Consider the following 22,205-nt stretch of genomic DNA (forward strand, 5'->3'; position numbering starts at 1 on the left):
ACCAGATGTGGAGTATCGTCGAGGGTATCACAATACTAAGACTTTACAGGCTGCCTAGAACACCCGCGTGCATGCCTAATCCCACTAGTAGAAAACAGAGCTTTTATGCCGGTTCGTAAGGGCCTTTTGTCCCGGTTCTTGAACCGGGACTAATAGGTCGTTACTAATGCCTCTTCCGGTTCTTACACGAACTGGGATAGACGAGCATCCACGTGGTCGCTGCGGGCAGCTCAGGCAGGGGGGGCCTTTGGTCCCGGTTGGTGACATAAACCGGGACCAAAAGGCATCCACGCGTCAGAAGCTGGCTGCAGCTGAGGTTTTTTTGTTTTTTGAAAGTGGCTGGTTTAGGGGTTTTGGGGTTAATTTAGGTTGTTATTAGCTAGCTAATAGAGAGAAGTGTCCTCTTTTATCTTCGTGCTTGGTTTACCAACGCTACTGCTATGTTCATTTCACCCGCTGATATATAATAACTCTTCATGCTCGCATCATACATCATCATATATAATAACAAGTCCTACTAATCATGCATCATCATACAACTTCCACTCGTTATTAATAACAAGTCATACGATCATCATACTCATAGTCATCGAACTCAACCCTACATAATTGTTCTTAGCACATCATCAGTATCAGGTAGACCTAAACACACTTAAGATAAAATAACATAAAATAATATAGACCCTGACTCTCCATTATGAAGAATGGAGATCATCCTGTCTCCAATTCTTGCGCTTTGCTTCCTTTTGCTTCCAAGAAACTCCTTACGACTGTCCATACATTTTTTTCATTCTTTGATTGTCATGTCTCCACTTGTTTTAGAAATCCGGTATGGACAGTTGAGATTCGTAGGACGACCTGGTTGTATGTTCAAAACATCAAGGCGACCGTGCGTATACATCAGATGAGGCACACAATCAGTCGGGATTATCTGTTGAAAAATATAGTAATAATTTCGTAGTGAGCAATGATGTACTAGTTTTAGAAGTATGCAAAAAGATACACGGATGTCGTAATAGTAAAAAAAATCTTATCAGGGTATCTCCATGGTAGTTACTGTAGTTCAACATGTGCACTAGTGGCACGTATTGACCATAATGTTGAGGAGTTCGATTTTAGACATTGTAATTCTCAAGATCAGTACAAAATGCGATCAGATGATTTTTCTCCTTATAAGTTAATTCGGAGCCATCAGTGTAGTGGATTTTGTCTACCATCTTCTGCACATTCTTTGAAGAATGAAAATAAGCTGTCAATGGAAATAAGCTGTCAACTATTTTGAAATAAACAACATAAATTACTTAATAACTATGGTAAGCTCACATGGGGATCCACAAGGACCCAAATGTCCATATTGTCTTGCTTGATTGTAGGATCACCAAGATCCATGATGACAAGCATATCCTCATCAAAACCATACATCTTGCAAAGTGCTTCCCAATTTTTGCAACCAAAATGGGTTACACTCTCAGCATTGTACAACTTTACTTTAAAATCCACACCATGATGGGTCCTTAGGAGAATTTTTTTGGTTTCCATACTTTCATGGTCTTCAAAACCCATCCTCTGCAAGACATAGTGTCTTGCATCGCATGGGATAAGCTAGGCGAATTGGAAAAGATGAAAAATACACGTTAAAATAGTTGAAGTCGTGCTTAATTACAAAAAAAACTATTGTCGTCATTGCGTACCGTATGAACATCGAAGGTCTCCTCGAGCTTAATGCTGAAGCGCCGATCTTCGTCCAGCTCAATGAACCTGTCGCACATACCTCGGTCGTCGTGGCACCAGCACTATAGGAATCAGCTAATTTGCCATCAGCCACGGCGGACGGCAAAGGCATGGATGGCGGACGGCAAAGACCTTTGCCATCTGCCGCGGACGACAAAAGGGGACGACAAAGTAGGGGATGGCTAAGAGCTACGTTGCCGTCTACTTCGGGCAGCTGACGGCAAAAGGTCCTTTGCCATCAGCAGTGGACGGCAAAGAAGGCAGACGGCAATAAATGCGATGTTACTCCGTTAGGTGGTTAACGACAAGCCTTTGCCGTCCCCTGCGGACGGCAAAGCCTTTGCCATCAGCCACTGTAGGCAAACTGACCAAATTGGTCAGCCTCCCAGGAAGCACAGTTGCCTGCCACGTGGCCTCTTTGCCGTCCGCTGCTGATGGCAAAGATACCTTTGCCATCGGTGGCAGATGGCAAAGAGCCTGCATATTGTCTCTTTTTCTGTTTTTTTTAATCCAACAATTTTCACAGCAAATATATATGACATATATAGATATATTTAGTCCATATCACATATCCAGCACATAAGTTTCATATCACATATCACATCAGTTTCATCCATACACATTGTTCATACATAAGCAAGTTCCATCCATACACATTGTTCCATCCATATACATATTACAATGCAAAGTTTCATCAAGATAGCAAGTTCCATTATAGCAAGCTAGATACAATGCAAAGTTGCATCAAAGGAAAAGCAAGCACTCCATCATAGCAAGCTAGCTTCCATGAAGTGAATGAAATCTACAAAATGGTAAATAAGAAAGTTAGAAATAGGTGACTAGAACAAGAAGAAGACTAGAACAAGAAGTATATGTCATTTATGAGCTACCTTAGGTGAAATGGATCATATATGAGCTAACTAAGTTGAAATGGGTTGTTTATGAGCTAACTTAGTTGAAACGGATCATTTATGAGCTAACTTAGTTGAAATGGGTCATTTATGAGCTAACTAAGGTGAAGGGCATCATTTTTGAGCTAAGTAAGGTGAAATGGATCGTTTTTGAGCTAACTTAGGTGAAATGGATCATTTATGAGCTTTTATGAGCCAACTTAGTTCAAACGGGTCGTTTATGAGCTAACTAAGGTGAAATGCCACGTTTTTGAGCTAAGTAAGGTGAAATGGATCGTTTTTGAGCTAACTTAGGTGAAATGGATCATTTATGAGCTTTTATGAGCTAACTTAGTTGAAACGGGTCGTTTATGAGCTAACTAAGGTGAAATGCCACGTTTTTGAGCTAAGTAAGGTGAAATGGATCGTTTTTGAGCTAACTTAGGTGAAATGGATCATTTATGAGCTTTTATGAGCTAACTTAGTTGAAATGGGTCATTTATGACCTAACTAAGGTGAAATGCCACATTTTTGAGCTAACTAAGGTGAAATGGATCGTTTTTGAGCTAACTTAGGTGAAATGAATCATTTATGAGCTTTTATGAGCTAACTTAGTTGAAATGAGTCGTTTATGACCTAACTAAGGTGAAATGCCACGTTTTTGAGCTAACTAAGGTGAAATGGATTGTTTTGGAGCTAACTTAGGTGAAATGGATCATTTAAGAGCTAATTTAGGTGAAATGGATCGTTTTTAGCTAACTTAGGTGAAATGGATCATTTAGGAGCAAATCTAGGTGAAATGGGTCATTTTGGAGCCAACCTAGGTGAAATGGGTCATTTTGGAGCTAACCTAGGTGAAATGGGTCATTTTAAAGCTAACGTAGGTAAAATGGATCATTTAGGAGCTAATCTACGTAAAATGGGTCATTTTAGAGCTAACTTGGATAAATTGGATCACTTGTAAGCTAACTAAGGTAAAATGAGTCATTTTAGAGCTAACTTAGGTAAAATGGATCGTTTATGAGCTAACTAAGCTAATTATGCAATTTTTGACATAAGTAACCTAAGTACATATCGTTTTAGAGCTAACTTAGGTAGAATGGATGGTTTATGAGGTCAGTAAGCATATTAAGTCATTTTGGAGGAAAAGAAGCTAACTCTAGGTCATTATGGTAAGCATATTGGAGGAAATAAAGCTAAGTCTAGGTCTTTATGCATTTGTTAAGCAAAACACTAGAGAAACTTACCGTGATCAGGGAGGTGTATGAGCGGGCTGGCTCGCGCCGGTAGCTGGAGAAGGATCGTGCGATGCGTTTCTGGAGTTAAGCTGCACCAAAGATCATTTCCAATGTCTCGTTAGCATTATGACACTCAAATGTTAAGACTAGCAAGTAATGTTCATTCTAATTAAACTCACCGTGCTCCCAGGAGCAATCACTGGCATCGGCGGAGCGGTTTGACCGGACTTCTCGCACACAGACTGCACATTTGGTTTTCACAACAGAGTCATACTAGTTAGTAATGAGACTCAAATGTTAAGACTAGCAAGTAATCTGCAGAAGAAACTTACCACAAGGAGCTCGTACATGGCCCTTGCCTGCATGTCATTCCGTGCCCTCTCCTCCTCCAACATCTTTGTCGTCCTCTCCTCCAACTCCCGCCGCCTCTCCGCCGCCTCCGCCAGAAGTTTCTCCATTCTATCTCTCTCACTCTGTATAGCAGCCTGCAACACCACTCACATGACCATTTGTAATCATTGATGGAAGCGCACACAATGTAATGGAGAAAGATAGCTGAGTACTTATAACTAACCTTGAAGGCGAGTTGGACTGGCCGTTCATGAGGCCTTATCTCAGGAGCGGAGCTCGACTGGCGCGCCTTGATCTCCGGGAGAGTGCTAGGACAACGGATAAGTCCATCTCCCATGGCTATGGAGCCATGGGACCTCCCGCCACCAGATATCATCAGCAGCTCTGTATCAATGGGACCCTGGCTTGGGTTAAAGTCCTCCCCTTTCCTCGCCTTCCCCTGATCTCTATATTGCATGAGCTTGTCGTGGGCGGAGATGTTGGTGAAGTTCTTTGGATCATCGAGGTCAGACGCAAAGAATGCCTTGACTTTCTTGTAAGAGCCAGTGTGGGCCATGGCATACAGGTCGTACACCTCTGGCACCTTATCCGCCTTATTGTAGCGTGCCTGAAAGAGAGAAACAAAGTAAATTAGTAATTAAAGGGCTAAAGCTAGAATGATGAATGAATTGCATGAATCATGAAGCAAACCACATACCCAGTTCCGCCTGTACTGAAATAAGTTGGAGCTGCCTTGGTGGTGTGGCACACCTTCCATTTGGGCACGTTTGTCCTTGGCCTCGTTGTGGGAGGCCCGCCATTGTTTTGAGCACCACGCATTGACCAACACCTCCCAACAATCCATCCGATCCGCACACCATCTCGGAGGGGCCTAAGTTAGCAAATAGAAACTTGAGCGCTACGGCTATGAATTACTAAATGAAGGAAGTAAGTACAAGGCCTTAAGAATTACCTTCATGTACTGCTCCTTACTCAAGAACTTATCGCGGCACTCCTACTTGGGCTTCTTGATACCACGCCCGGCGTAGTAGTCTCGAACATCCTGCACCCGAACCTCATGCCATAAGTTCTGAAGTAGGCGCTTGCACTCCTTGTCGATAACATCTGCCGCCTCCTCCTCGTATCCCTCCTCACACTTGTAGAATGTCTGCAATCAAATGAGACAATATTGATTAGTACAATTAATAACTAGCTAGTTCAAGATTTTTAATTGTGTAAAGGAGAAATTATCCAGAACTTTCTGATCACCACGTCTGCCCTCGTCTTGCACAAGACACCGTCGATAATCTCACCCGACGGGGCCGGGGCAGCCAAGTAGTGCTCCCAACTCAATCCAACCTCTGGAAGCCGACCCTCACCAGGCAATGTGACAAACCCCGGGAAGTTTAGCCGAATCAGAACTCCAAGGACGGAGTTGGGCCGGCAGACACTTTCATGGTGGTCCCAACCCCTGCAGCATGACAAGGCCAACGCATTAGTTATTTGAAGAAACATGAATGCAGAAGGTACAAAAAGATTAAATGCACTTACCTCTCCCCATCAGGGAAAATCAACCACCTCTGCTCGCGGGTCGCCGGCACGGATGGGAGCCGTGTAGCACCACGCTGGTAGACGTTGCCCCTCTCCTCCTCAATATCAGTCGGCTCCCCGTCATCATCAGCATGGCCACTCGGCTCCCCGCCATCATCAGCATGGCCACTCGGCTCCTCAGGCTGACCCGACCAGGTACCCCATCCAGACGTGTGCTCCTCCAGGGTCTCGTGGGCCCAACTCTCGTGGGCCGAAGGCCCGTCGACCCGAGGCTCATGGGCCGAAGACCCGTGGACCGGAGGCTCGTGGACCGGAGTCCGTGTAGCCTCCTCCTCGCACGAGTCCACCCTAGCAGTCACGTGCTTGGGTGAAACAGCTGGGGGTGGCGGCGAGGAAGGCGCCGTAAGAGTCACCCTACCTCCTCTCCCGCGACCACATGCTCCACCTCCTCTCTTCTTCTTACCTCGTCCCCTGCTGGGCACCGCAGTCGACGAAGAAGGGCCCGGTGGTGTCGACATACTGTCCAGCAATGATCGGCGGAGAGGTGTGTGTGCAATGGAAGACCTCGCAACACGCGCCAACGAAGAAGGGGCCTCGGCGCGCTCCTGACCAGCGGCCACCATCTTTCAACACCCACCATGACAAAGAATAAACGAAATTAGTACAACGTAAAAAAAAGTACCGACCTGAATAATAATATGTATATCACTTAAGTGTATCATCATCAAGTACAATATAAAAAGATTGAATACCTGACACTACTAATAATCTCGATCAGTATCATCAATAAATGCATAATCATCATCATCACTATAATCAACGATGGGCTCACTATAATCATCATCATCACTATCATCACTATAATCATCATCATCATCACTGGACACACAATAATTATATATATAATTCACCATGTATATATTCATCAGTTGATCTACTTTGTCAATTTTATTACGTCCATGCAACCTACACTCTAATAGGCACTGATGAAATTTATGCGTCAGATCCGGAGCAAAGCATATGCGTCGGATCGGGTGCTATTTCGGGGTCGGGGGTTTGGGGTGTCGTGTCAGTGTCGGGGTGCCGTGTCGGGGTCGGGGTGCCGGGTCGGGGTCGGGGTGCCGTGTCGGTGTCGCGGTCGGGGTGTCGATCGGGTCAGGCTCGGGGTCGGGGTGTCCGGGTCGGGGTCGGTGTCGGGGTCGGGGTCGGGGTCTCGGGGTCGGGGTGTCGTGTCGGGGTGCCAGGTCGGGGTTGGGGTGCCGTGTCGGGTCGGTTTTTTTCCTCTTTTTTCCTTTTCTTCTTCTTCCTCTCTTCCTTTTCTTCCTTTTTTCCATCTTCTTCTTCTTCTTCTTCCTCCTCCTTTCCTTTTTCCTATTCTTCTTCTCCTCCTCTCCTCTTTTTTCTTCTTCCTCTTCTTCTTTTTTCTTCTCCTCCTCCTCTTCTTCTCCTTCCTTTCCTTTTTCCTCTTCTTCTTCTCCTCCTCTCCTCTTTTTTTCTTCTTTTTCTTTCCTAAACCTAAACCTAAACCAAAAACTAAACCTAAATCTAAAACTAAAACTAAAACTAAAACTAAATATAAACTAAGCATAAACCTAAAACTAAAAAACAGAAAAAAGGAAAAAACTAAATCTAAACCTAAAATTAAACCTGAAACTAAAACTAAAACTAAAACTAAATCTAAACTAAACATAAACGTGAAACTAAAAAAACAGAATAAAACAGAAAAAAAGAGGAGGTAGAGCTCACCTGGGGCAGGGCCGGTGGAGGAGGGGGGCGGGGCGACCTGGGGCGGCGGCGCCGGGCGGCAGTGGCGACGGGCCGGGGCCGGAGCGGTGGGGCGCGCGGGGGCCGGGGCGCGGTGGCGTCAAGATGGCAGGGCAGCGGGGGCGACGGGGCGGGGGGCCGATGGGGCGCCGGGTGGTTGGGCGCGGGGGGAGGGGGGGCGGAGCCAGGGCGGTGGGGCGCGGGGGGCCGGGGCGCGGTGGCGCCGAGACGGTAGGGCGGCAGGGGCGACGGGGCCGCGGTGGCACTGGGACGGGGGGCCGGTGGAGCGGCGGGGTGGTGGGGCGACGGGGCGGCGGAGAGTGGTGGGGGCGGCGGAGAGTGGTGGGGCGACGGGGCAGCGGAGAGTGGTGGAGGCGGCGGCGCGCGTGTGAAGAGGGAGAGAAATAGAGAGAGAGGGGCGGGGTGGGGCGCGGTCGTCGTTAGATGAGTTAAATCTTTGCCGTCCGCTAGAGGACGACAAAGAGGTGGGGCGTTAAGTTTTTTTTAAACGAGTGGGTGGGTGGGGGCCACCTCCCTCTTTGCCGTCAGCTGGCGGACGGCAAAGATTCTTTGCCGTCAGCTGGCGGACGGCAAAGAAATGGCGCATGGCCAAGAGCTTCTTTGTCGTCTGCCATTTCTTTGCCATTGGCTTTTCGGTGGCTGATGGCAAAGAGCTTCTTTGCTGTCCGCTAGCGGACGACAAAGATCTGGCAGATGGCAAAGTAGCTGATTCCAGTAGTGCAGTCGCACTCCCTCGGGCGGTTTTCGTCGTCTGAGTACGACATTTCTGTCCTATGTTCATAATTCAAATATTAAACTTGTACAATTAAATATATGTACTAAAAAACCTAAATTAGATCATTATTATTAATCACGGGTTGACTATCAGTGATGGTACGTTGCTCCTCCTTTCATTCCCGAGTGCATTATTACACCAAATTGTCTAGCACATGGGAATGAAGGAGAAGCTACCCCCGCGACGGCGTGGATGATGGAGGGGTGATGTCTACTACACAACCTTTTTCTTGTAAACATTGTTGGGCCTGCAAGTGCACAGATTTGTAGGACAGTAGCAAATTTCCCTCAAGTGGACGACCTAAGATTTATCAATCCGTAGGAGGCGTAGGATGAAGATGGTCTCTCTCAAACAACCCTGCAACCAAATAACAAAGAGTCTCTTGTGTCCCCAACACACCCAATACAATGGTAAATTGTATAGGTGCACTAGTTCGGCGAAGAGATGAAGATACAAGTGCAAAATAGATAGTAAATATAGGTTTTTTTATCTGAAATAATAAAAACAGCAAGGTAACAAGTGGTAAAAGTGAGCGTAAACGGTATTGCAATGATAGGAAACAAGGCCTAGGGTTCGTAGTGTCAGTAGTGTAAGTTCTCTCAACAATAATAACATAGATAGATCATATAACAAGCCCTCAACATGTAACAAAGAGTCACTCCAAAGCTACTAATAGCGGAGAACAAACGTAGAGATTATGGTAGGGTATGAAACCACCTCAAAGTTATTCTTTCGGATCGATCTATAAAAGAGTTCGTACTAGAATAACACCTTAAGACACAAATCAACGAAAACCCTAATGTCACCTAGATACTCCATTGTCACCTCAAGTATCCGTGGGCATGATTATACGATATGCGTCACACAATCTTAGATTCATCCAACCAACATAAAAGTACTTCAAAGAGTGCCCCAAAGCTACTACCAGAGAGTCAAGAACGTGTGCCAACACCTATGCATAGGTTCCCAATGTCACGAAACCCGCAAGTTGATCACCAAAACATACATCAAGTGGATCAATAGAATAACCCATTGTCACCACGGTTATCCCACGCAAGACATACATCAAGTGTTCTCATAAAAGACTCAATCCGATAAGATAACTTCAAAGGGGAAACTCAATTCATCACAAGAGAGTAGAGGGGGAGAAACATCATAAGATCCAACTACAATAGCAAAGCTCGGGATACATCAAGATCATGCGATAGAGGGAACACGAGAGAGAGATCAAACACATAGCTACTGGTACATACCCTCAGCCTCGAGGGTGAACTACTCCCTCCTCGTCATGGAGAGCGACGGGATGATGAAGATGGCCACCGGTGAAGGATCCCCCCTCCGGCAGGGTGCCGGGAAGGGCTCCCGAGAGGTTTTTGGTGGCTACAGAGGCTTGCGGCGACGAAACTCCCGATCTATCTTCAGTTCTAGAAGTTTTAGGGTACGTAGGTATATATGGGTGCAAGGGGTACGTCGGTGGAGCTTCGGGGCCCCCGCGAGGCAGGGGGGCGCGCCCTAGGGGGGTGGGCGCGCCCTCCACCCTCGTGAGCAACTCCCGTATCTTCTGACGTGGGGTCCAAGTCCATCAGGTGGGTTTCCTTCCAAAAATAACTTCTCCAGTTGATTTCGTTCCGTTTTGACTCCGTCTGATATTCCTTTTCCTCGAAACACTGAAATAGGCATAAAACAGCAAATCTGGGCTGGGCCTCCGGTTAATAGGTTAGTCCCAAAAATAATATAAAAGTGGATAATAAAGCTCAATATTGCCTAAAACAGTAGATAAAGTAGCATGGAGCAATCAAACATTATAGATACGTTGGAGACGTATCAAGCATCCCCAAGCTTAATTCCTGTTCGTCCTCGAGTAGGTAAATGATAAAAAAGAATTTTTGATGCGGAGTGATACTTTAGCATAATTTCAATGTAAATCTTCTTAATTGTAGCATGAATATTCAGATCCGAAAGATTCAAGAAAAAAGTTCATATTGACATAAAAGTAATAATACTTCAAGCATACTAATCAAAGCAATCATGTCTTCTCAAAATAGCATAGCTAAAGAAAGTTATCCCTACAAAATCATATAGTCTGGCTGTTGCTCTATCTTCATCGCACAAGGTATTTAATCATGCACAACCCCGATGACAAGCCAAGCAATTGTTTCATACTTTAGTAATCTCAAACTTTTTCAACTTTCACGCAATACATGAGCGTGAGCCATGGACATGGCACTATAGGTGGAATAGAATGGTGGTTGTGCAGAAGACAAAAAGAAGATGATAGTCTCACATCAACTAGGCGTATCAACGTGCTATGGAGATGCCTATTAATAGATATCAATGTGAGTGAGTAGGGATTGCCATGCAACGGATGCACTAGAGCTATAAGTATATGAAAGCTCAACAAAAGAAAATAAGTGGGTGTGCATCCAACTTCCTTGCTCACGAAGACCTAAGGCACTTTTGAGGAAGCCCATCATTGGAATACACAAGCCAAGTTCTATAATGAAAAATTCCCACTAGTATATGAAAGTGTCAACATATGAGACTCTCTATCATGAAGATCATGGTGCTACTTTGAAGCACAAGTGTGGAAAAAGGATAGTAGCATTGTCCCTTCTCTCTTTTTCTCTCATATTTTTTTTATTTGGCCTTTTCTCCTCTTTTTTTATGGCCTCTTTTTTTTCGTCCGGAGTCTCATCCCGACTTATGGGGGAATCATAGTCTCCATCATCCTTTCCTCACTGGGACAATGCTCTAATAATGATGATCATCACACTTTTATTTTTCCTACAACTCAACAATTACAACTCGATACTTAGAAAAAAATATGACTCTATATGAATGCCTCCGGCGGTGTACCGAGATGTGCAATGACTCATGAGTGACATGTATGAAAATTATGAAGGTGGTCTTGCCACAAATACAATCTCAACTACATGTTCATGCAAAAAGCAATATGACAAAAGTAATGTGTGTCATATGAATGGAACGGTGGAAAGTTGCATGGCAAAAATATCTCGGAATGGCTATGGTAATGCCATAATAGGTAGGTATGGTGGCTGTTTGAAGGAAGGTATATGGTGGGTGTATGGTACCGGCGAAAAGTGCACGGTATTAGAGAGGCTAGCAATGGTGGAAGGGTGAAAGGGTGCGTATAATCCATGGACTCAACATTAATCAAAAGAACTCATGCACTTGTTGCAAAAATTTAGAAGTCATCAAAAACCAAAGCACTACACACATGCTCCTAGGGGGATAGATTGGTAGGAAAAGACCATCGCACGTCCCCGACCGCCACTCATCAGGAAGACAATCAATAAATAAAATTGTGCTCCAACTTCATCACAAAGCGGTTCACCATACGTGCATGCTACGGGAATCACAAACTTCAACATAAGCATTCTTTAAATTCATAATCACCCAACTAGCATCACTTTGATATTATCACCTCCATATCTCAAAACGATTATCGAGCATCAAACTTATCTTAGTATTCAACGCACTCAAAAGAAAGTTTCACATATCTTGAATACCAAGTATATTAATATTAAGCAAATTACCATGCTATTAACGACTCTCAAAATAATCTAAGTGAAGCATGAGATATCAATAGTTTCTTTAAAACAAATCCACCACCATACTCTAAAATATATAAGTGAAGTACTAGAGCAAAGATTATCACGCTCAAAAGATATAAGTGAAGCACTATGAGCAATAACAAAAACTACTCCGAAAGATATAAGTGAAGATCAATGAGTAGCTAAAAAATTATGCAACTATATGAAGATTCTCTCTCATTAGAGAATTTCAGATCTTGGTATCTTATTCAAGCAGCAAGCAACACAAAATAAAATGACATTGCAAGGATAGCACAACTCATGTGAAGAAGCAAAAACTTAGGCTCAACCGATACTAACCGATAGTTGTTGAAGAAGAAAGCTGGGATGCCTACTGGGGCATCCCCAAGCTTAGATGCTTGAGACTTCTTGAAATATTATCTTGGGGTGCCTTGGGCATCCCCAAGCTTGAGCTTTTGTGTCTCCTTAATTCCTCTCATATCATGGTTTCTCTTTTTATCAAAAGCTTCATTCACAACAAACTCAAAAAGAACTCGTGAGATAGGTTAGTATAAACCAATGCAAAACCTTATCATTTTCTACTGTAACAAATCACTAAAATTATTATTCAACATTGCATACTAAATGCCTCTGTATATTTAATACTCCTATCCTCAAATAGAATCATTAAACAAGCAAACATATGCAAACAATGCAACCATAACAACAATCTGCCAAAACAGTACAATCTGTAAAGAATGCAAGAGTATCAATACTTCCCTGACTCCAAAAATTATGAACTAAAACTCCCACTGTAATAAATTTATCATAACTCAATATGCAAAAAGATTCAACGTTATACCATTGTCTGAATTTTCTAGGGAATTTTTGCAACAGCGGTAAACTTTCTGTTTTCAAACAGCACATGTATACTAGCAAAACAAGCATGGTAAAGGCTATCCTTGACATTTTTATTGAAACTAAAGATGCAAAACATTATTATAACTGACATAAAGCAAATAATAACAAGATAAAATGACGCTCCAAGCAAAACACATATCATGTGGCGAATAAAAATATAGCTCCAAGTAAGGTTACCGATGAACGAAGATGAAAGAGGGGATGCCTTCCGGGGCATCCCCAAGCTTAGGCTCTTGGTTGTCTTTGAATATTACCTTAGGGTGCCTTGGTCATACCCAAGCTTAGGCTCCTGCTAGTCCTTATTCCATAGTCCATCGAATCTTTACCCAAAACTTGAAAACTTCAACCACACAAAACTCAACAGAAAACTCGTAAGCTCCGTTAGTATAAGAAAATAAAACCACCACTTAGGTATTGTAATTAACTCATTCTAAATTCATATTGGTGTAATATCTACTGTAATCCAACTTATCTATGGTTCATACCCTCCGATACTACTCATAGATGCATCAAAATAAGCAAACAACACATAGAAAACATAATCTGTCAAAAACAGAACAGTCTGTAGTAATCTGTATCAAACGTATACTTATGGAACCCCAAAAATTATGAAATAAATTTCTGGACCTTCGAAATTTGTCTATTAATCATCTGCAAAAATAATCAACCTAAAAGCACTCTCCAGTAAAAAATGGCAGCTAATCTCGTGAGCGCTAAAGTTTCTGTTTTTTACAGCAAGATCACATAAACTTCACCCAAGTCTTCCCAAAGGTTCTACTTGGCACTTTATTGAAACAAAAGCTATAAAACATGATTACTACAGTAGCATAATCATGTGGACACACAAAAACAGTAAGGGTAAATATTGGGTTGTCTCCCAACAAGCGCTTACTTTAATGCCTTTTTAGCTAGGCATGATGATGGCAATGATGCTCACATAAAAGATAAGAATTGAAACATAAAGACAGCATCATGAAGAATATGACTAGCACATTTAAGTCTAACCCACTTCCTAGGGCATAGGGATTTTGTGAGCAAACAACTTATGGGAACAATAACCAACTAGCATAGGGAGGTAAACCAAGCATAGCTTCAAAAATTGAAGCACATAGAGAGGAAACTTGACATTATTGCAATTCCTACAAGCATATGTCCCTCCCTCATAATAATTTTCAGTAGCATCATGAATGAATTCAACAATATAACCAGCACCTAAAGCATTCTTTTCATGATCTACAAGCATAGAAAATTTACTTCTCTCAACATAAGCAAATTTCTTCTCATGAATAGCAGTGGGAGCAAACTCAACAAAATAACTATCATGTGATTAAAAATTAAGATCAAGATGACACGTTTCATGGTTATCATTATTCTTTAAAGCATACGTGTCATCACAATAATCATCATAGATAGGAGGCATGCTTTCATCATTGTAAATTTGCTTATCAAAGCTTGGGGGACAAAAAATATCATCTCCATCAAACATAGATTCCCCAAGCTTGTGGCTTTGCATATCATTAGCATCATGGATATTCAGGGAATTCATACTAACAACATTGCAAGCATGCTCATCATTCACATATTTTATGCCAGGAATTCTATGTAATTCTTCTTCTAGTACTTGAGAACAATTATTCTTTCCATCATACTCACGAAAGATATTAAAAAGGTGAAGCGTATGAGACAAACTTAACTCCATTTTTTTGTAGTTTTCTTTTATAAACTAAACTAGTGATAAAACAAGAAACAAAAAGATTCGATTGCAAGATCTAAAGATATACCTTCAAGCGCTAACCTCCCCGGCAACGGCGCCAGAAAAGAGCTTAGTTGACGGAGTGTGAGTACCCTTTACCTAGCCTCCCCGGCAACGGCGCCAGAAAAGAGCTTGATGTCAACTACACAACCTTCTTCTTGTAGACGTTGTTGGGCTTGCAAGTGCACAGGATTGTAGGACAGTAGCAAATTTCCCTCAGGATGACCTAAGGTTTATCAATCCGTAGGAGGCGTAGTATGAAGATGGTCTCTCTCAAACAACCCTGCAACCAAATAACAAAGAGTCTCTTGTGTCCCCAACACACCCAATACAATGGTAAATTGTATAGGTGCACTAGTTCGGCGAAGAGATGAAGATACAAGTGCAAAATAGATAGTAGATATAGGTTTTTGTAATCTGAAATAATAAAAACAGCAAGGTAACAAGTGGTAAAAGTGAGCGTAAACAGTATTGCAATGATAGGAAACAAGGCCTAGGGTTCATACTTCCACTAGTGCAAGTTCTCTCAACAATAATAACATAGATAGATCAAAGAGTCACTCCAAAGCCACTAATAGCGGAGAACAAACATAGAGATTATGGTAGGGTACGAAACCACCTCAAAGTTATTCTTTCGGATCGATCTATAAAAGAGTTCATACTAGAATAACACCTTAAGACACAAATCAACCAAAACCCTAATGTCACCTAGATACTCCATTGTCACCTCAAGTATCCGTGGGCATGATTATACGATATGTGTCACACAATCTCAGATTCATCCAACCAACATAAAAGTACTTCAAAGAGTGCCCCAAAGCTACTACCGGAGAGTCAAGAACGTGTGCCAACCCCTATGCATAGGTTCCCAATGTCACGAAACCCGCAAGTTGATCACCAAAACATACATCAAGTGGATCAATAGAATAACCCATTGTCACCACGGTTATCCCACGCAAGACATACATCAAGTGTTCTCATAAAAGACTCAATCCGATAAGATAACTTCAAAGGGGAAACTCAGTTCATCACAAAAGAGTAGAGGGGGAGAAACATCATAAGATCAAACTACAATAGCAAAGCTCGGGATACATCAAGATCGTGCCATAGAGGGAACACGAGAGAGAGATCAAACACATAGCTACTGGTACATACCCTCAGCCTCGAAGGTGAACTACTCCCTCCTCGTCATGGAGAGCGTCGGGATGATGAAGATGGCCACCGGTGAAGGATCCCCCCTCCGGCAAGGTGCCGGGAAGGGCTCCCAAGAGGTTTTTGGTGGCTACAGAGGCTTGCGGCGGCGGAACACCCGATCTATCTTCTGTTCTGGAAGTTTTAGGGTACGTAGGTATATATGCGTGCAAGGGGTACGTCGGTGGAGCTTCGGGGGCCCCCACGAGACAGGGGGCACGCCCTAGGGGGGTGGGCACGCCCCCCACCCTCGTGAGCGACTCCTGTATCTTCTGACGTGGGGTCCAAGTCCATCAGGTGGGTTTCCTTCCAAAAATAGCTTCTCCAGTTGATTTCGTTCCATTTTGACTCCGTCTGATATTCCTTTTCCTCGAAACACTGAAATAGGCATAAAACAACAAATCTGGGCTGGGCCTCCGGTTAATAGGTTAGTCCCAAAAATAATATAAAAGTGGATAATAAAGCTCAATATTGCCTAAAACAGTAGATAAAGTAACTTGGAGCAATCAAACATTATAGATACGTTGGAGACGTATCAAGCATCCCCAAGCTTAATTCCGGGTCGTCCTCGAGTAGGTAAATGATAAAAAGGAATTTTTGATGCGGAGTGATACTTAGGCATAATTTCAATGTAAATCTTCTTAATTGTAGCATGAATATTCAGATCCGAAAGATTCAAGACAAAAGTTCATATTGACATAAAAGTAATAATACTTCAAGCATACTAATCAAAGCAATCATGTCTTCTCAAAATAGCATAGCTAAAGAAAGTTATCCCTACAAAATCATATAGTCTGGCTGTTGCTCTATCTTCATCACACAAGGTATTTAATCATGCACAACCCCGATGACAAGCCAAGCAATTGTTTCATACTTTAGTAATCTCAAACTTTTTCAACTTTCACGCAATACATGAGCGTGAGCCATGGACATAACACTATAGGTGGAATAGAATGGTGGTTGTGGAGAAGACAAAAAGAAGACGATAGTCTCACATCAACTAGGCGTATCAACGGGCTATGGAGATGCCCATTAATAGATATCAATGTGAGTGAGTAGGGATTGCCATGCAACGGATGCACTAGAGCTATAAGTATATGAAAGCTCAACAAAAGAAACTAAGTGGGTGTGCATCCAATTTCCTTGCTCACGAAGACCTAGGGCACTTTTGAGGAAGCCCATCATTGGAATATACAAGCCAAGTTCTATAATGAAAAATTCCCACTAGTATATGAAAGTGTCAACATATGAGACTCTCTATCATGAAGATCATGGTGCTACTTTGAAGCACAAGTGTGGAAAAAATATAGTAGCATTGTCCCTTCTCTCTTTTGCTCTCATATTTTTTTATTTGGCCTTTTCTCCTCTTTTTTATGGCCTCTTTTTTTCGTCCGGAGTCTCATCCCGACTTATGGGGGAATCATAGTCTCCATCATCCTTTCCTCACTGGGACAATGCTCTAATAATGATGATCATCACACTTTTATTTTTCTTACAACTCAACAATTACAACTCGATACTTAGAACAAAATATGACTCTGTATGAATGCCTCCGGCGGTGTACCGGGATGTGCAATGACTCATGAGTGACATGTATGACAATTATGAAGGTGGTCTTGCCACAAATACAATGTCAACTACATGTTCATGCAAAAAGCAATATGACAAAAGTAATGTGTGTCATATGAATGGAACGGTGGAAAGTTGCATGGCAATATATCTCGGAATGGCTATGGTAATGCCATAATAGGTAGGTATGGTGACTGTTTTGAGGAAGGTATATGGTGGGTGTATGGTACCGGCGAAAAGTGCGTGGTATTAGAGAGGCTAGCAATGGTGGAAGGGTGAAAGGGTGCGTATAATCCATGGACTCAACATTAATCAAAAGAACTCATGCACTTGTTGCAAAAATTTAGAAGTCGTCAAAAACCAAAGCACTACACGCCTGCTCCTAAGGGGATAGATTGGTAGGAAAAGACCATCGCTCGTCCCCGACCGCCACTCATAAGGAAGACAATCAATAAATAAAATTGTGCTCCAACTTCATCACAAAGCGGTTCACCATACGTGCATGCTACGGGAATCACAAACTTCAACACAAGCATTCTTTAAATTCATAATCACCCAACTAGCATCACTTTGATATTATCACCTCCATATCTCAAAACGATTATCGAGCATCAAACTTATCTTAGTATTCAACGCACTCAAAAGAAAGTTTCACATATCTTGAATACCAAGTATATTAATATTAAGCAAATTACCATGCTATTAACGACTCTCAAAATAATCTAAGTGAAGCATGAGAGATCAATAGTTTCTTTAAAACAAATCCACCACCGTGCTCTAAAAGATATAAGTGAAGTACTAGAGCAAAAATTATCACGCTCAAAAGATATAAGTGAAGCACTATGAGCAATAACAAAAAGTACTCCGAAAGATATAAGTGAAGATCAATGAGTAGCTAAAAATTATGCAACTATATGAAGACTCTCTCTCATGAGAGAATTTCAGATCTTGGTATCTTATTCAAGCATCAAGCAAAACAAAATAAAATGACATTGCAAGGATAGCACAACTCATGTGAAGAAGCAAAAACTTAGGCTCAACCGATACTAACCGATAGTTGTTGAAGAAGAAAGGTGGGATGCCTACCGGGGCATCCCCAAGCTTAGATGCTTGAGACTTCTTGAAATATTATCTTGGGGTGCCTTGGGCATCCCCAAGCTTGAGCTTTTGTGTCTCCTTAATTCCTCTCATATCATGGTTTCTCTTTTTATCAAAAGCTTCATTCACAACAAACTCAAAAAGAACTCGTGAGATAGGTTAGTATAAACCAATGCAAAACCTTATCATTTTCTACTGTAACAAATCACTAAAATTATTATTCAACATTTCATACTAAATGTCTCTGTATATTTAATACTCCTATCCTCAAATAGAATCATTAAACAAGCAAACATATGCAAACAATGCAACCATAACAACAATCTGCCAAAACAGCATAGTCTGTAAAGAATGCAAGAGTATCAATACCTCCCTGACTCCAACAATTATGAACTAAAATTCCCACTGTAATAAATTTATCATATCTCAATATGCAAAAAGATTCAACGTTATACCATTGTCTGAATTTTCTAGGGAATTTTTGCAACAGCGGTAAACTTTCTGTTTTCAAACAGCACATGTATACTGGCAAAACAAGCATGGTAAAGGCTATCCTTGACATTTTTATTGAAACTAAAGATGCAAAAGATTATTCTAACTAACAGAAAGCAAATACTAACAAGATAAAATGACGCTCCAAGCAAAACACATATCATGTGGCGAATAAAAATATAGGTCCAAGTAAGGTTACCGATGAACGAAGACGAAAGAGGGGATGCCTTCCGGGGCATCCCCAAGCTTAGGCTCTTGGTTGTCCTTGAATATTACCTTGGGGTGACTTGGGCATCCCCAATCTTAGGCTCTTGCCACTCCTTATTCCATAGTCCATCGAATCTTTACCCAAAACTTGAAGACTTCAACCACACAAAACTCAACAGAAAACTCGTAAGCTCCGTTAGTATAAGAAAATAAAACCACCACTTAGGTACTGTAATTAACTCATTCTAAATTCATATTGGTGTAATATCTACTGTACTCCAACTTATCTATGGTTCAGACCCTCCGATACTAGTCATAGATGCATCACAATAAGCAAACAACACATAGAAAACAGAATCTGTCAAAAACAGAACAGTCTGTAGTAATCTGTATCAAACGTATACTTCTGGAACCCCAAAAATTATGCAATAAATTGCTGGACCTGAGAAATTTGTCTATTAATCATATTCAAAAAGAATCAACCTAAAATCACTCTCCAGTAAAAAAATGGCAGCTAATCTCGTGAGCGCTAAAGTTTCTGTTTTTTACAGCAAGATCACATAAACTTCGCCCAAGTCTTCCCAAAGGTTCTACTTGGCACTTTATTGAAACAAAAGCTATAAAACATGATTACTACAGTAGAATAATCATGTGGACACACAAAAACAGTAAGGGTAAATATTGGGTTGTCTCCCAACAAGCGCTTTTCTTTAATGCCTTTTTAGCTAGGCATGATGATGGCAATGATGCTCACATAAAAGATAAGAATTGAAACATAAAGAGAGCATCATGAAGAATATGACTAGCACATTTAAGTCTAACCCACTTCCTATGCATAGGGATTTTGTGAGCAAACAACTTATGAGAACAATAATCAACTAGCATAGGGAGGTAAAACAAGCATAGCTTCAAAAATTGAAGCACATAGAGAGGAAACTTGACATTATTGCAATTCCTACAAGCATATGTTCCTCCCTCATAATAATTTTCAGTAGCATCATGAATGAATTCAACAATATAACCAGCACCTAAAGCATTCTTTTCATGATCTACAAGCATAGAAAATTTACTACTCTCAACATAAGCAAATTTCTTCTCATGAATAGCAGTGGGAGCAAACTCAACAAAATAACTATCATGTGATTGAAAATTAAGATCAAGATGACACGTTTCATGGTTATCATTATTCTTTAAAGCATACGTGTCATCACAATAATCATCATAGATAGGAGGCATGCTTTCATCATAGTAAATTTTTTCATCAAAGCTTGGGGGACAAAAAATATCATCTCCATCAAACATAGATTCCCCAAACTTGTGGCCTTACATATCATTAGCATGATGGATATTCAGGGAATTCATACTAACAACATTGCAATCATGCTCATCATTCACATATTTTATGCCAAGAATTCTATGTAATTCTTCTTCTAGTACTTGAGCACAATTATCCTTTCCATCATACTCATGAAAGATATTAAAAAGGTGAAGCGTATGAGACAAACTTAACTCCATTTTTTTGTAGTTTTCTTTTATAAACTAAACTAGTGATAAAACAAGAAACAAAAAGATTCGGTTGCAAGATCTAAAGATATACCTTCAAGCGCTAACCTCCCCGGCAACGGCGCCAGAAAAGAGCTTAGTTGACGGAGTGTGAGTACCCTTTACCTAGCCTCCCCGGCAACGGCGGCAGAAAAGAGCTTGATGTCTACTACACAACCTTCTTTTTGTAGACGTTGTTGGGCCTGCAAGTGCACAGGTTTGTAGGACAATAGCAAATTTCCCTCAAGATGACCTAAGGTTTATCAATCCGTAGGAGGCGTAGTATGAAGATGGTCTCTCTCAAACAACCCTGCGACCAAATAACAAAGAGTCTCTTGTGTCCCCAACACACCCAATACAATGGTAAATTGTATAGGTGCACTAGTTCGGCGAAGAGATGAAGATACAAGTGCAAAATAGATAGTAGATATAGGTTTTTGTAATCTGAAATAATAAAAACAGCAAGGTAACAAGTGGTAAAAGTGAGCGTAAACGGTATTGCAATGATAGGAAACAAGGCCTAGGGTTCATACTTTCACTAGTGCAAGTTCTCTCAACAATAATAACATAGATAGATCATATAACAAGCCCTCAACATGCAACAAAGAGTCACTCCAAAGCCACTAATAGCGGAGAACAAACGTAGAGATTATGGTAGGGTACGAAACCACCTCAAAGTTATTCTTTCGGATCGATCTATAAAAGAGTTCGTACTAGAATAACACCTTAAGACACAAATCAACGAAAACCCTAATGTCACCTAGATACTCCATTGTCACCTCAAGTATCCGTGGACATGATTATACGATATGCGTCACACAATCTCAGATTCATCCAACCAACATAAAAGTACTTCAAAGAGTGCCCCAAAGCTACTACCAGAGAGTCAAGAACGTGTGCCAACACCTATGCATAGGTTCCCAATGTCACAAAACCCGCAAGTTGATCACCAAAACATACATCAAGTGGATCAATAGAATAATCCATTGTCACCACGGTTATCCCACGCAAGACATACATCAAGTGTTCTCAGAAAAGACTCAATCCGATAAGATAACTTCAAAGGGGAAACTCAATTCATCACAAGAGAGTAGAGGGGGAGAAACATCATAAGATCCAACTACAATAGCAAAGCTCGGGATACATCAAGATCATGCCATAGAGGGAACACGAGAGAGAGAGATCAAACACATAGCTACTGGTACATACCCTCAGCCTCGAGGGTGAACTACTCCCTCCTCGTCATGGAGAGCGCCGGGATGATGAAGATGGCCACCGGTGAAGGATCCCCCCTCCGGCAGGGTGTCGGGAAGGGCTCTCGAGAGGTTTTTGGTGGCTATAGAGGCTTGCGGCGGCGGAACTCCCGATCTATCTTCTATTCTGGAAGTTTTAGGGTACGTAGGTATATATGGGTGCAAGGGGTACGTCGGTGGAGTTTCGGGGGCCCCGCGAGGCAGGGGGGCGCGCCCTAGGGGGGTGGGCGCGCCCCCACCCTCATGAGCAACTCCTGTGTCTTCTGACGTGGGGTCCAAGTCCATCAGGTGGGTTTCCTTCCAAAAATAACTTCTCCAGTTGATT

The sequence above is a fragment of the Triticum aestivum genome, chromosome 5B (assembly GCF_018294505.1).
Source record: "Triticum aestivum cultivar Chinese Spring chromosome 5B, IWGSC CS RefSeq v2.1, whole genome shotgun sequence".
NCBI classification, from domain to species: domain Eukaryota; kingdom Viridiplantae; phylum Streptophyta; class Magnoliopsida; order Poales; family Poaceae; genus Triticum; species Triticum aestivum.